This window comes from Psittacula echo (assembly GCF_963264785.1).
Source record: "Psittacula echo genome assembly, chromosome: 1".
In the NCBI taxonomy this organism is placed as follows: domain Eukaryota; kingdom Metazoa; phylum Chordata; class Aves; order Psittaciformes; family Psittacidae; genus Psittacula; species Psittacula echo.
In genome coordinates, this window is record NC_137735.1 from 14,312,259 (window position 1) to 14,329,947 (window position 17,689).

Below are 17,689 nucleotides of genomic sequence, written 5' to 3' on the forward strand. Positions count from 1 at the left end.
CTTGTAAATGACAAGAGTTGGCCACAGCTTCTAGGACAGAAGCTGCACTGTAAATAGTGAGGAAATCACTCACATTGCTACTTGTTGGGTTTATAATAGGTTTAAATGTTGAAGTGAGAAGAGTATATTCCTGGATATATGTAGCAATAAGCTGCCAAACAAATGATTCAGGGGGAAAAAAGAACTCTGCCTTTTGCTATCTCTCTCTATCTGCATTGAAAATGCACTTTCAGAAACACTGCAGTCAGCAGAGGGCCTCTAGGTGCCTGATGCTGAACAGAGTAAGATCAAGGTGTGAAAGTCTATCTGCAGGAAAACCAAAATTCTTCATCCTCTATGTCAGCTGCTGCATCTATTACTGAAAATGATAATGTCAAAAATGCTTTACTGCAACACCGTTGGAGGAAAGCCCAGGTTAAGAGATTAGAGCTTTGTACAAGCCTTAGCCAGAGGATTTCCCCCTGAACTGAAATTAATACACTTTCTTATCTCCTGCGTTTCCTATACTAACAAGAAACTACTTTAGTGGTTTCCTCTGTTGTAAAGAGCGCTTCAGTCACTGTGCTGCAGTCTGTTTGCTGGAGGCAAGGCGCAGAGAGTTACCATCATCATTTTCTCCTGGTTCTCCGTGAAAGTTTAGTCCAAATTAACGTATTTTCAGAAATCTTCAATTTAAAGATAAACTGTGAGTGTTCCTCACAAATCCTACTAAGCAGGTGAAGTAATCCAGAAAAGTTAAAGTATGCCACATTTTAAGATACACATGACAGTGGCTTCTTTGAGCTAACAGTAGAGTAACAGACTGTGGTGAACAGATAGGGCACGACTCAGGTCTATAGCCATCTCTCCTATTTGCGACATTTCCACTACAGTATATGTCTTGAATTTGTTTCTTCTTACACAGAGTGAATGACACAAAGAGCAAATGCAAACATCAAAAAAAAGGCAGCAACCACTCCATTTCCTGGGATTAATATAAGAACTACATATTAGTTTCAGGAAACAACTGCCTGGGGAAAACCATTTTTCTACCTTTTAGAACCTTGAGCCTCTTGCCGCTGCATATCATGACGTCAAGACCCTCTGACTGGCTTTGACCGATGAATCCTAATCCTTTGATTATCCTTTGAAATGATCTCACTTAATTTCTCTTCCTTTTCTTCCAGACTGCTGTTAAGTAGTTAATAATTCCTGAATTGTTAACAATCTATAGTTATCCCTGTTTCTATACATTTGCTTCAAAAGATAAACTGTGAGTCAGAAAATGCAAATGCCCCTGAGAAAAGAAGTGGAGAGAAGAGAAAGCAAAGATGAGAACAGCAAGAGACAGAAGAGTTAATGCAAAGCGCATTTAGTAAGTAGAGATGCTTTAGAAGGGATTCTCTTCTGGTTCATTTTAACTCTCTTTTTTCTGAACACCAGAATACTTATTGCTTTAGGTAGGATTGTTTTCCCCATTTTGAATGATTGATTTTGTTTTGGTTTGGTTTTGATCTACTTTTTTAAGTGCCTCCCCAAACGTATGTAAAATGTAAAACTCACACAAAACCACGCTACAGTAGAAAAATAAACATTGTTAATACTGCTGCTAAGGATTTCATCCTTTTGGGCTTTTTCTTTTTAACATCCCAAAAGACACTCTTAGCTGGGTTAATTTTTCCTATTTAGATGTATGTCTTATTAAGTTGAAATGTTCATTTCAAGAAAAATGCTCTAAAGCTGTTTTAAGATGAGACCAGAAGGAAGCAAAGGGTTGGAAACTGGGGGATATGAAACATAGAATCATAGAATAGTTAGGGTTGGAAAGGACCTTAAGATCATCTAGTTCCAACCCCCTTCCATGGGTACGGACACCTCACACTAAACCATGTCACCCAAGGCTTTGTCCAACCTGGTATTGAACACCGTCAGGGATGGAGCATTCACAGCTTCCTTGGGCAACCCATTCCAGTGCCTCACCACCCTCACAGTAAAGAATTTCTTCCTTATATCCAATCTAAACTTCCTCTGTTTAAGTTTTAACCTGTTACCCCTTGTCCTATCACTGCAGTTCCTAATGAAGAGTCCCTCCCCAGCATCCTTATAACATCTTCGTATATTGCACCTCTCTCTCTCGGACAATTCCATCTTGTCTGAGACAGTCAGAGAATAGTTACATCTTTCCATACATTGACTTAAGTTCTTGTGAGATGGACATCGACTGCATTTGAACTGGTATAACAGTGTAAGTAAGGTCTTTTATATTCTGTGAGAGAAGATGTGAAAACTACCTGCTGAAACCCAGAATGATTGAAGGCATTTTTTTAGTTGTGAATCTTTTTGTTAATTATTTTTTTTTAACCTGAAGCACCTTTTTCCTCTTGGGACAGACAAAATTATGAAGAAACAGTTATTATTTGAGGAACTCCTTCATAAATGACCTAGAAGAATCATGAGCGACTGTAAGGAACTTTTCTTTCCAGAAGCAGAGAAAGAAAACAAAGTCTATGTTCAAAAGTTCTTTGTAAAAGCCAGAGGCGATGAACAAACAGAGTCTGTAAGCAATCAGATCAGCAGTCACCTCTATACTGATTCATGTCTGCAGTGACTGATCTCTGTGATATATAAAAAGGATTTCAGCACTGGGAATGAGAATTTTACTGATGCCAAAATGGCTATGACAGCCAAGAGGCAGAGGCGGCAAGCAGCTTCCTGCCTAAATTATTTGCTGTCTGGTTGCTGGCATGGATGTATGTGATATATGCATGCCCCTGAGAGATCTGACACATTTAATGAATCTAATGAAATTTGCATCATCTTGAACTTTTTGTACGGTCTCCTTTGTTTGTTTGTTTTTTTTTTTAACATCAGAATATTGCAAAAATTCAAGAAAAAGCCAGAAAACACTGGAAACAAAATGAGTTGGCAACATTCTCTTAATCTGGCCTGAGTCAGGCTTTTCTTATCAGCTAATTGGCATATATCAAAGATAAAGTCATCCTATAAAGATAAACATTTGAAGTAAAAGAGAACACAATTAAAATTGACAAGGAGAAAGGCTAAAACTAGATTATTTGTGTGTGTGTATGATCATGAAATGCCAGTCTTCTACACTGTTCAAATGGTGCTGCTCAACAAGGAGAAATTGCCGTGAGTTCACATTTAGCTGAAGTTTGCATGCTTCACTAGGTTCTAACTTGTATTAAATGAAGATTGCCCTTTAAATATTTAAAGTAACATTAAAAAAGGACAAATGTTAACATATTGACAGGTTAGTGTAGAGCTGTCTGTACCCTTTGCCAAGAAATGAGGAATATTTTCTCTTTAACTGCACCAAATGGCTGTTGTGACAGACACCATATCGAAGAGGCTGAACAGTAATGCGAATAGTCAATTTCCATGGAATCATCAGGTTAGATTTAATCACAAGACCTCAGAATTGAGTGCTGCTGGCCAGGAAGCATGGTTAGTGAAGCTGAGAATAAATTAATTCAATGTAAGTCTTCTGGTGAAACCCCTGTTGACTCATTAGTAAAGATTAAGTCTACCCTTACATCAAAGACTGTATGGTAGGGCTTACTTACTGTTGTCTAAGTGAAGTGCCCTAAGACTCAGCTCTGAAAGGAATTACCCTCATGACAGCTTTCAGCACTTCAGAGGCTGAGTTTGGCCTTATATCTATTAGTAATTAATTTGAAAAATTATCTAGAAAATGAAGGCTTTTGACTTGCTTTAAATTTACTTTTTAAAATAGGTCTTCTGAGGAGTTTGCTGACGCAACTTTCCTTCCTACGAGAAAGAACATGGCTGGTTGCACACTCCGTGTGGCACTGATGCATCCCTGGGTGCTTCCAAATGGCTCAAAGAACACTGGGTGATCTGTCCACCTGCTTCACCACCTTAGGGGAGCACTGAGCCAACAAGGACTTTCTCCTTGTTTCACCAGAGGTATCTCGGTCATTGGTACTTGGCACTGCAGTGCTCTGGCAGATCCACAGTAAGAGGCAAGGAATACACCAACGTTTTTGTTGCACACAGGCTCCAAAATTACTGGAACTCATTAAGTATAATCTGGGTTTCCTAACAGCAAAGAATTTACCTGGGTGTAAACATGGGCCAGCTGTCACTTAGAGCTCTGAGTCATGCAACACAGTTTTTGTTTAAGTAGATTTGTATCTTACATATAAATATGAAGTGCACTTCTAGAGAGAGAAGGACAGAAAGTTAAAGAGGTCTTTCACATTTGTACAACATCTAAAGCAATAGGATGTTGGATTTGTGATTCCGTGATTTGATGGATAAAAATAAAAGAAAAAAATACAAAAAAGTCATCATTCTTGTTTACTGACAAAAGGTCCAAGTTTTAAAAACTGTACATCTTACTCTCATGCTTTTTATTTAACAGTTTGTTACTGTTATGAGTCCCTTGCAGTTGAAAGTCTGCAATCCCAGGTGCTGGAATTGAGATGGGTTAAGGCTAACACTTACTTTCCTGACCTACTTGCAAAGGGCACCTCTGTTGCAAAATTAATGACCTGATAATCTGGCTAGGGCATTGCCACCACATATTTAACCTCAATACTTGCCTTCATCTTGCTGTGCCATAGTTGCTCAAAGATGTCATAGCTTTCCATCACGTCAGATTTCTGTTGTTACTTTTCACAGGTAAGACCTCAAAGATTTACTCTGATGTTGTGTTTTCAAGGCAGATGAAAATCGGACCACATACACAGATAAGAGGCCTGGTTTGCTGTTACAGAAACACTTTCTGGTGTTATTTCTTGTTATATCTAGATGATTGTTTTTATTAAGGGCTGCATGAGCTGTGTTCATATTAGTGACAGCAGGACTCAAAACAGCTATTTAGAAATGTGTTAAACTACAAGATACCTGGACTTTTACAGAAGACAGGCTGATCCCCTTGTGCAGTGAGTGGGGCATCAGGGACCGGTGAAGTGCCCTGACCTACCTGATCACTGGGCTGAAGGGGGAGGTCGTGCTCTGATTCTACCGGGAAAGAATTCTTACATTTAACTCTTTTCTCATGTTCAATATTCAAGGCCCATTATGAGAAATATTTCATAATCTCATACATGGCAAACTGGGTTGAAATCTGTAGCAGCAACCTTGAACACATGAGAAGGCCAGGAAGGCTGTTGCATGCAGTAGCATGGCTTTCAGAAAAAATAATTCCTCCTTTTTTATCGAATAGCATGACTGCAGGCAGCATCCCAGTTAGGTACTTAAAGATTAAATGCTATTGACTTACTGCTAGTCCATGGTTTTGATTTGGTCACAGGCATTTTGTGCTCAGTGCTTTCATGAATCAGACTGGAGCTGAGTATGATTTGGGGAAGTTAGGACATTGGCAAAGTAGGTCTCTAACAGTTATGGTAGGCTGCATTGCCAAGAATCCCAAAAGGCAGTTCAGAGTCTGTGAACAATTTTTCCAAGGAGCTGGTAGATTCAGCAAGACCAATCCAGACCATGATAGACTCAGTCTGTAATTCCAATATTGTTTTCCCAGACAAAAGAATTGGAAATATTTTTATTAACTTGATTTAAAAACACAAATAGTCACAAATGGGTAAATATTTTTTTGGGGGGTCTCTAATGCGGAATCACAGAGTACACAGACTCCCCAGATCAGCACTGCTGGGGTTATTAGTCTTACTCAAATACACTTGAAAACTTGGCTTGGGGATGATGGAAAGGACAAGTTTGCCCTTACAAAGAGGCAATGATGAAATTATAATTAAAAGTCGTGAATGAGTGTCAGGAGGAAATATTTGTGCTACTGTTATGATGTCTAGTCGTGATCTAGACACAGTCCTGGGCAACTGGCAGTATGTTGCCCTGCTTGAGCAGAGGGCTTTGGACAAGATGACATCCAGAGGTCCCTTCCAGCATCAGCCACTCTATGATTCTATATAAATATTATACATATTAAAAAAGAACTATTATTTTTAAAAATCAAGTAGTTTTAATGGCTGTGACAAACCCATAGAATAAAGAGCATGAGGAAACAGAAACAAAATATTAGCTCTATGTTTTTGCTTGATCAGTGACTGTTCCTTCAGTTTCTATGTTGGTATAATTTGAATGATATTAGCTTTTTCTGGCATACCCAGGGATTTTACATCCAGGCAGTTCCTTGTCTACTAGTTTGTTAGGGAGTCAAGGAATCTCCTGTGATGTTTAAGTAGCTTAGTCCTTCATTCAGTGTTGGTGCTTTTAAGGGGAAAATACAGAATTATTCCATCACCACCCATTTTTTTATTTATTAAAAAAAAATTACTGTTTCAAGGAAGTCCATCCTTAGTCAATGAAAAGCTAATATCTGTCTGCCAGGAAAGCATGTGACTTTCATGGGTTTGTGAACCCAGGTTGCAAAGATGTGTCAGGTCTTACTGGGTGTCCTGGGTTCAGCAGCAGCAGCCACTTTTTCTCCTTCTTAGTAGCTGGTCCAGTGCTGTGGTTTTGACTTTCAGCCTGGGGATAATACTGATAAAACCGATGTTTTCAGTTGCTGGTCAGAATGTTTACTCTGACCAAGGACTTTGTGAGTCTCATGCTCTGCCAGGCAGGAGGGGAAGCCGGGAGGAAGCAGGGACAGGACACCTCACCCAAACTAGCCAAAGAGGTATTCCATACCACAGCACGTCATGCCCGGGGATGTAACTGGGAGTTACCCGGAAGGGCACACTCCGCTCTGTCGAACTCGTTTTCGGCAGGTGATATCATATTCTCTTCCCTTGTTATTTCTCTTATCGTTATTATTATTGGTGGTAGCAGTAGTGATTTGTGTTATACCTTAGTTACTGGACTGTTCTTATCTCAACCCGTGGGAGTTACATTCTTTTGATTCTCCTCATCCCTCCTGGAGGGGGCAGGGGGGAGAAGCAGAAACTGCGTGGCTGACTTGCTGACTGGCTTAAACCACAACACTGGGTTTGGGACTCTAGATCCCATTTCTGTACTGGTTCCTGGTCTAGGGTAGAATCACCTTCTCCCTAAATCAGAACTGCTGTTTGACACAGTTACAAGATATGCGTGTGCTGCTAAATAACAGGGAGAGGCACTATAGTGACTGTCAATACGTGACATGGTTTCGATCTGTCCCAGTTAGCCCACTATGAGATGATAACTGGGCCCAGTCTGGAAGACAGCAAACTACAAGAGCCATTCACAGTAGGCGTTATGGAAAAAGTGTGCCATGTTTGTCTTCTCCACCTTTCACGGTTCTCCAACATTATCCCAGCAGACTTTGTACCCTCAGGTGATTCATGAAAACATGCAACACACCCAGGTCGTGTCATGTTATCAAACTATGTCCTATTGGGTTGCAACACAGCACTTCTATTATTTCAGACATGTTGAACCTAAAATCGTGTCTTAAGAACCCAGAAACTGTAATGCTCAGGAGATGTACAAATCCAAGCACCATGTAGTGTAAACATGAATAAACTGTTCCACCCTGCTTTATCTTGTAGTATGTAGCTGGCCCTGCTTTATTTTGCAGTATGTGTGCAGCCATGCGGTCTTTCACCTCCAGGCTTGTTGGCCCTGGTGAGAGCAAGAAATAATGTTTCTGCTGGGGGCAAAGGGAGGGATCAGTCTTATTAAGCACCAGACACAGATGTAGTTTCATCACCTGAAAACTTAATATGTAACATTCCTGGATGAAATTTAAATGTCTTTGATATCTACCAGGCAAAATTTGATGATTAGATAGTTCCTTCTGACCTTAACTTTGCTGAGATATGCTATGCAGGGGCACTGGAAAGCAAGCTACAGCCCACAGAAGAGTGGCCTGAATCGTTTCCTTTAGCAAATTTTTAGCATGACACATTACTATCTTCTCAGGTAATAAATGTCAGGGGAAGCCTTTTCTTGCCTAAGAAAAGAAATTATATGATTTATGAGAAAAGAAGTACGAAGCACTGTGTTAAATAAGGTAACAGCAACATAACATCTGGTAAAACACTCCGGTAAAAACTCCTGGCACGCAGCAATGATCATAATGTAGGTGTTATCCTCGGTATAACGTGATGGTACGGATTGCAAAAGAGACATGGAATCTGTGATCATGTTGTACAACAAACAGGAAATCGTTCCACTTAGAGCACGCAAAGAAAAAACTCTCTTCCGTAATCAAATAAACCTGACTAAATCATCAGGATATCATCAATTGCACTTGATGAATGGGCACTTACACTGGGCAGAACACTGTGTTGGCAAAGCATCATACTGGCAGAATACCAATCCTGCCATGCTCGTGAGGCAAGCATGTGTGACTCAGCAAAGAAATACACTGGTGATGAGTGACTCTGGGCTCCTCATCTATAAAAACCATTTGAAGTGAGACCTCTCATGCTGTAAATAGGAGGTGGGCACACATCAGCACATATCTAAAGGGTAGTCCTCCCCAGATGCTCACAATGAGACTGCTTCTGGACATTTGGCTTCTCCTTTTGTATTGAAAGGGCAAGTATTAATACCAAATGAGACAGATAATAGAGCAAAGCAAAGAGTTAAATGGATAAGTAAATAGTGCAAACCAGTTCTACGTACTTTCATTACTACATACTGAACTAGCATCCTGCTGGTCACGAAAACATGTCACCTAAGTATTTGGTACATCATGCATTAGCCAATAATGAACCCATGTAAAAATTCAGGAAGTAGATTTTTAGGTATAGAATTCTGATTTTTAAAAGCTGTGTTCCAGTACATATACCAGTAAGTGTATTGTTGTTATTACAGGGCTCAAGGATGTCATGGTAAAGAAGGATTTTACAGCTGAAGAATTTCAAGCTATTGTCTTCTGCCTAAAAGAGTAACAAAACCATAACTTTTTAAGAGCTTATCTCTTTAAAATTCTAGTTTCTATGGAGAAATCAAACCCCTATGTGTTGAATTAGGACAATTATGATTTTCATAGTAATCTCTCTTAGAAGTATAGATTTTTTTATGCTGCCATCATAATCTAATAATCCAAAGTTTAATGATTTAATGTGAACATTACAAAACCCAATGCCAAAATAGACATGCATTTATATTCAAAAGAAGCGTTTATTACATTTATCAGAATCTGGCACCATTTGGAAAACCACTCCTAGGAGATGTTATCTTTGACATTCAGAGCTCCCCTTACACACACCCCTGACCTTTATTTCCCACAGCTCTGCTCAAGTGATAACCACCAGTGGTGGTGGTAATGGATGGGTCTGGGTCCTAATGCTCACATCCAACTCAAACTGGGGAGACAGATAACAACACAACAGCCAAGGGCGGTGCACCACCCTCCAAACGTAGGTCTGGTCAAGGTCTGACTCAAGTCAGGTTTTTGTAGTTGGCATGCAAACATGACTATGAGTCAGTTATCCTACTCCATAACTAGTGGACAGCCCAGGGCCCACTGAGCTCTTCTGCATAGCAGGGGGCTGCACACCAGGATCTCCCCTTGAGCCAAGGACACCTCTCAAGGCTACTCCTTGAGCTTGAGAGATTCCTTGCTGCAAGAGATTCCTGGTGACTAACAGCATGCTGAACTTTGAAGTCTTAGCTAAGTAATACAAAGGATTCATTGTGCACACACAGTCCTTGAAACATAAACCATGGATCAGGTCTGGGACTGAGTCTGGATCCAGGGACACCTTGAATCCTCTTCTGAGAAAGAGTTTAAAACACAACGGGGTCCTTTCTGAACCTCATGACCCCATGGGAAGGTTTCCCTGACAGTTTTGTCTGGTCCTACGCCCTATGTAGTAAATAACCAAGTGTACCTTGCCATCAAATCTCGTTAAACCACTGTCACATTTACTAATACATTTTATTAAATCACTGTTTTACATCAATAAGCATATTGCTGCTTTTCTCGTAGGAGTGAAGCACATCACTTCATCTGGGGCAGAGGTTAATACTTGTGTTAGTTTAATGCCAAGATGAGACAGAGGCTTGAAAGCAATGATACCTGGGAAAGCAAACTCACCACTGTGTACATAATGACTCAAAGCCAGTTTTACATTTCCACATATCACCAGGCAGAAGGAAAAGTCAAAAAGAAAAAGGATTGGCCCATAAATGTGATATCTGTCCTGCAGTGCTGGGTGGATGCTGCGTCCCACTAAACCCTCCAAGGATCTGGGAAAAAAGCAGCAACAAGAGCATATGGAGTACTTTCTCTCAAGCCTTCCTTTCATAAACCTGGCAGTAGCTTATTACCTTTGGAACAAAAATGAGGTGAATTGTGCTGTCAATCTGCTATCTTACGGAAGACAGTGCATTCATCAGGTTGTTCAGACCCTACTCCAAGAGAACAGGAGGAGATGCAATGATCTTAAGACTATAAATTAAGTAGTTTCTATCTCAGACAGCATTTCCAAAGACCTCGCAGAACATTGTGATGAGAAGCTAAGACACTCTGAGAACCAAAACAGTCACCTTGGAGCTAATGAGTGCTGGCTGGTGATATTGTTTCTTTTGGTGGAACACGCATAATGGGAGAGCAGCCACATGGGCACCCATTCATACACCTAATCTGAATAAGGAATAAAACACACATCCAGCAGAAATGCTTTGAGAAGCAGAGGCCTGATTTTTCTGTCTGGAAGGCTGAGCTTAGGGAGGTTGTTTTTCAAAGATACACCAATCAAAGCCATGGTCTGGCTAGACCTTAGCAAAAAAGTAGCAGATTCTTATCACTGTCAGCATTGGAAACCTCATCAAATGAAATCCAAGAACTTCTTGGAGAAGACACAGCAGCCTGTCTGACCTGAATATATTCTGCTATTTGCTATTAGAAATGCTGTGTTTCAGCCACTTGTCCATACGGGTGTGCCACGATGACTGTTCTCTGCAGTTGGACTACTGTTGAGAAGAAAAGGTAAAGAACCCTTGAACTCCTTAACAGCTGAAATAGTGGAAACTAATAAGAGTTGATGATATAGGTGGCCCCCACCCAAGCTCCCAGTTTTTTCTGGAGATACAGAAGTGCCAGGTAAGATACACAGAACTGAGATTGTACAAAACCTGCATCCCAATTCAAGCTGTTGTAACAGGAATCTGACTCAAAAATGCAACTGTGTGTGCTTCTTCCTTAAAATGCTCACTGTTGGCACATGGAAAGAGCTTTGACTCTAGATTATAACACAAATGCAAACTATGGACTTTTAGATAAACTTTCATCTTCTGGAAAATATTTGTAAACAAATCCAGACAACTCTATGTAGTCTCCTCTGGATACACAAGAAAACTGTCTCCCTCTGTCCCAGGTGAAGGTCTGCAGACCCTGGTGCTCTTCCCATGGGGTCTCCCAGCCCATGTGCCCACCCCCAGCTCTCCCAGTGTCTCCAATGAAAGTGCCCAGCTAGGGAGAGATCAGGCATAGCCCTCCCTGTCCCATCAGGGTGTTCTCCAAGGTGCCATAGGCCAGGCAGGGCCAGCTGGCAACCTTCCTCCTTGCTGCCCAGCCAGCTGCTGGAACACATAGCCTAGCTCTCACCAGAAATCCAAATCAAGCAGCTATATGGTTCAGCACAGTGCCTGGCTGTGCTTTCTTGGACTTGACCTTGACAACCTAGCATGACCAAACCTGTCAGCTGCAGTGGGCTGCCCACAAAACCCAACAGCATTCCTCTGCCAAGGACTGTAATCTAACAACCTTGAAAGACCTTTCCTTCATATCAGTCCTTTGTTGCCTCAGCTGGCCATTGACTTTGGCATAGTCCAGCTCTGATGTTCTGTGTGCATTCATGGTTATCAGGGCAGGGTCACCAATTCTCTCTGGTTCCAGCTCTTCATACAGTTGATTTATACACAGCCTTGTTACACACTCACTGACTCTTAACCTGGACATTAATAAATAAAGTTGTTCCAGCCATAATAAAGAGGAATTGATTTAACTTGTTTTATTGGTAAGTCATAGATGATCTGGTTCCCTGGTAAATAAAGGCCCAGTTGTTCATATTCTGTTTCAGTATCAAAGCCACTGTACAAACCTCCACTGGTTTCAGCTTTGAGTTTTACTTAAATGATCAAGCACCTCATTGATTCTCTCTACACTGTTCAACCCTCACAGTGACCACAGGTACCAAAGCTCCAGTGCATGCATCTTCCACCAGCTCCTTTCTCCTGCCTTGCGAACTGAAGACTCATCATCTTGTCTTTGATTCAAGTTTGATCAGGCATCACTTTCTCTGCTCTTGTACGGAAAGGTTATGAAAGACTTGCCCTTAAACATAGGCATATAAATATAGTAAAAATTCACTAATGCATATTTCTGACATCATCTACCCTTAATCTCTTTATTTCTTTTTGCCTGCTTAAGTTCTAGCCCTCTTAGAGGCTCTTTCCTATATAGTATGTAATAGAACTGTCTCTGGCGATACACTGGTCTGACATAATGGACTATCAACTCCTTGTCAAAGTCTTCTTCCCCATTAAACACACTGAACTGTTCTGTGGGCCCTCGCTCACTGGTAGCGCTGGGTAAATGAAGAGAAGCAGAAGAGGGCTGAGCGCTGTGGATGGACCTAACCAAGATGTGAGCTGTGAACTCTCCTTGTTACTTGTGTGTGCTACAGGCAGCAATCACACACGGGAGCAGGTAAATCATTTCTGAAACAGGAAGAATTGCCAGGTGTCAGTCTGGATAGCACAATCCGCTGGAAATAGTGGGAAAAGCCGGAGATGCACCGGCAGTGCTGCTCTGCCACCTGGTGCTGGAGCCCGGTCCCGGCAGGTCACTGCAGCCACCCTCTTTCTGGACATGGCACCATTTCTGGGTCGAACCTGGCACCCAGTGCTGCTCCTGCCAGCACTGCCGGCATCGCATCTGGCAGCCTAAGAAATATGTGCACCCGATTACTACATGAAACCACAAAAATGCTCTTTAATCCTTTGTGACTTCTAATAGTTATCATTCGCCTTTGCACAGGGCAGTGCTGGTGACCAAACCACATCCTAGAATGTGGTAACTACTGCTAGCAGAGATGTACCTACCAGGTAGGCATTTTTTGACATTTATAGAAATTGTTTTCATTCTTCATGCCTAAGTCTAAAAAGCATCAAATATGTACATGTATGCTCTGATTAGGTGTGTTCTTTACCCCTTCCTTACCTTGATCTATTTTACATTTTCATATAATGCAGGTGTTCCTGTAGTTGCAAACTGAGGCACAGCTTAGTCTGCTGCACGCACTAAACATTTGGGTTTTAACTGCTTGGAAGTGGATTCTTTATGAAGATTATAAAAACACAGCAGAAGGGACTGTTTTCCACCTCCAAACGGATGCTGTCGAGAAATCTATAGAAAGACTGTATCTAAGTACCTTACGCTCTAACTTATTTGGCTGCAGCTACTTCCCCACATGGTTTCCCACTCTGAAATCTCTACCCCTGCCTTGTGGGGTTGTACCCCCACGGCTAGAGTCTCTGCACTAATAGCGATACTGAGACCCTAGCACAGCAGCAGAAAGCCAGTGCTGCTGCCCCGTGTCAGTGGACGCGATGGACCTTCAGAGGCAGCATACGCAGCAAGCCCCTAAGTTCTGTACGGGCCATGCAGAAGTTGCAGGCTGCATATAATAGGCAACAGGGTATAGAAAACAAAGGTTACATATACCAATGCAGAAATGTGTGTCATGTCTGACCTGCCTTCAGAGCATGCAAATCACAGCATAGACGCCTACTGGTATTTATTTGGCCCAAATATTCACCTTGGCTACCCTGAGGAGACTTCCCCCTTCCCATTTTAATGCTTGCAAGCTTTATGGAGTAAAGCAAATCAACAGGCAAACACTGAGACCTTAAGCAACTCTCAGGTAGTCAGATCCTCAGACAGCCCAGCCTGAATAATGTTGACAAGCCATGGTTTCAGAGGTTGCTAAATATGGATGGCTCATTTGCTCATGTGGAACAAACTTGCTGGTAGTCTTGCAGACCAGGCAATCAGGAATGACAAGTGTGTCTGGGTATCCAAGTGAAATTCCATTTTGGTATCAGGGATAAACCACACTTCAAACTTTTATCTTTCTCAAAAGGAAATCAGCACCAACCAGTCTAACTCACAGACACTGAGGGCTGGCTGCCCAAAGCACAAGCTGGCTGGTCTGAATCAGTAAATAACCCTGCTGCAGATGCCCACAAGCAGTAGTATACTTAGCTGCCAGCTAACCTACGGAATGGGAAGAGGAAACAGCTAAACCTGGCTTGTATTTTCTCTTATAGAGAGCTACTGTGAACCATGAAATGCAGAACTTCATAAACCTACAGCAATCTATGAATCTCCTCTCATCAGGATGTAATTGCCATTACAGCTACATAATTGAATATTCATAAATAAAGAAGGCAAGTTAAGAATGAGTTTGTAAGTGAGACATATTCCTCAAACAATATGCTTCCTTCAAGTCCCAGGCAACTAGGCCATAAAAAATAAAGTTTCTTCTACTGTCTCTGCTTTAATAGGGAAACATGGCAGTGCTTCAGATATTTATAACAGTGCAAAACGCATTTTTTTCTCTTGAATTTTTCAAGGAAAAGTGGGAGCCTGCTGTAAAGTGGAGGAAATAACCTGGCTCCAGGTGATAGAAAAAGCTTGGGTTTTAGCCTTGGTTTTCACAGACAGGCCTGCTTCCAGACCTACGTGTGTGCCAGTGTGCTCTGAAGAGGAGAGGGACAGCCACCAGGAGGAAGCAATGTTAGGGTCTACCTAAAAACTGGATGTATTCAAGTCCATAGGGCTGTGATGAGCTCTCCACCCAGAGCTGTTGAAATAGTTGACCACTGTGATTATGAAATAGTTATCTGCCATCCATGAAAAAGTCATATTTAACATATGGAGGGCCCCAATGGCCTGAAAAAGGACAATATACCCAACACTGCTGCAACTATGAATAAAAGGAAGACCCAGGAAACAGGAACTAGCTTGCTTCCACTGTAGTCCCCACAGGGATGAAGGAGCACTTCCCATTGGAATTCAATCCTAAATACTTGCAGGACAAAGAGATATCCAACACAGACTTGCCACAGGCAAATCACACTTGACAGCTATGCAATTCACCACTGATAGCAATGCAAATGAGGTGAAGGATGTAATGCAGCACATCTGGACTTCAGACACCTCCTTCCCACAGCAATCTTCCTTAGAAGCTGAGGTACATGGGCTGCACCACCAGGCTGAGAAAGCAGCAATCAACAACATAATATACAACTGATGGCTTGCAGGTAACAGAGAAAGTATTCCAGGGGCAGTACCTAGGCTATAGCCCTTACCTTCCTCCTGCTAGCAACAGAAAATGTCAACAAGGGAAAATGGCCACACAGTACAGCTTGGGAGTCTCAGGCTGGACATCAGGAAAAAAATTGACAGGAACAGATTACTCAAAGAAGCTACATAATCTGCATCCTTTTAAGTTTTCTAAGACTTGACTAGAAAATAAAACACAGCAGGCCTGGTTTAGAACTGCTCATAGCCCTAACTTTGTACATGAGATTAGACTAGACGGAGGGATGAAGAGAATCTCCAGGGTCCCCTCCACAAACATGTCTATGAACCAGTATAATATTATTCTTGTCAGTAAAAACATGAGTATTTCAAAGGAACTGCCTTTAGTATGCAAAGGACACACCTTCATCCATCGCAGTCTACAACTTCCTCAAGGGCAGCAGTGGAGGGGAAGTTACTTCTCTCCACTTTGGTGACCAGTCATAGGACACAAGGAAACAGAATGACGCTGCATCAGGGGAAGCTTAGACTGGACATTAGGAGATGGTTCTTCACTGAAAGTCAGAGTACAATGAACATAGGGCTAAGAGCACCTGGACAATGCTCTTAGTCATATGCTTTAGTTTTAGGTATTCCTACAAGGAGCAGAGGTGAAATTGATGATCCTTATGGGTCTACTCCAACTTGAGATATTTTATGATTCTTTCACTAACTAGCTTAATTCCCAAGCTAATTAGCTTGGGTGAGCTTTGCACTCTTAGCAAAAGCATCTGATATCTCTCTCTATATAAAAAATATGAGAATTTGTGACTTGTTTTCAGCCCAGTCAGGTAACTGCATCATTTCACTCCTGGCCACAAGGCGCTCTATTCTCCTCCATATACTTTCATTGAAGAGAGAGCCATAGCTAAATTTATCATAGGGAAGAGGTTTGATCAGGAAATCCTTCCTTGTGCCATAACCATGAAACAACACCTGAAGTGTCATGCTTCAAACATGAAGCAGCTTCAAAAACTAAATTCCCACAGTTCTGGCATTTTGCTTCAGAAAAGAATTCATGTAAATAAGACTTTTAGGCAGTTACCCTCACTCTAAGAAGCTCCAGTGGTTAAGGGCAAAAGCATTGAGCAGAGGAACAGAGGTGCCAGAACATCTGTTGCGGGTCTATCCATCATTCTGTCATATGTCCAGCTTTCTAAACAACAAACAACTTCCATCTTCAGATGGATTTGTGATGTTCTTTACCTTTCCATTTACCCATTGCCAATTAAAGATTTCATTTAGTATCTGATGATGACAGTTCACAGAACAGCTGCTGTTAGCTTCTGGCTGACAGTATAGACCAGCTTCCTGAAAGGCCAATGTTCTGTACAAGCGTGGCAGAAATGGAACAGGCAACTGGGATTAAATCACTGTCAAAGGGGGAGGGAAGGATGCCTGCAGTACAACCTTGTGAGGAATTACTGGTCACATTACTCTATCCCTGGCCTAATTAAGCTGCATGTTCACTGTAAAGCAGGCAAGCTGCCAATCATGAAGTGAAACCCGCTTTTCAGTAACTGCCAGCTAGAGCTCAATAGCATGTTCATGCTTAAAACAGAAACCTTTAAGAGTAACAGGGCTTCCAAAGCAGTGTTTCGGCAGGGCTGGAACTAGCCTTAAAATACTCACAACTCTCAAGCACAGCAACACCTTGTTGTGTGGGGTTTTTTTAAATTTGCATTCCCACTTACAGGCTAATTTCATATTCACATCAAGTATCTCACGTATTTCCTGTACAATCTGTACAGTACTGCTGAAGAACAGAATTTGGGGTTCATGGAAATCAGGACCTCATGACAGTTCCCCCAGTCTATTCCTGTTGTTTCTCTGTTCCAGAGCAGGCCAAGGGGTCAATCACTTGCTGCATGAGCAGCTGCCATCTCCACACCCTCTCTCATCACAGGCAGAACAGGGCTTACAGAGAACGAGAAAGGATGGCTGAAACAATCACAATTTGTTCAGAGAGAATGGCTTCCATTTCTACACATACATTTTAAAGTCCCTTGACAGTGAATAGCTATCCCCATTGTTTTGCAGAGACTGACAGCCTACAGTTTTCTCAGATCAAACAGGGTTGTTGAGGAAAAAAGCTTAAGCTCAGCCATGCTGCTTCCATGCAGCTGTCTACAGAAAGGTCTACATTCTCTCCGGGAAGGGTCTTTGCTTTATACAGCCAACCAGGAGCTCAGTATTTGTTTCCCCTTAAAAAAAAACAACCCTGAAACATAACACATCTGGCATTTTAAGTGAAAGAAAACCCAACTTTGGGGTTGTTTGTGCAACTGAGATTAGAAAGCAATGTGCTCCTGCCCCATGGCTATTTTTTGATTTTCAAGTTTAGTGTAAGACACTTCAATCTGGGGCAAATACAAGTAATGTAGAGGCCCAATTCAGGGCTACAGCTGGACTCCTTTAACTCTGTGAGCTGCCAGTGCTGAA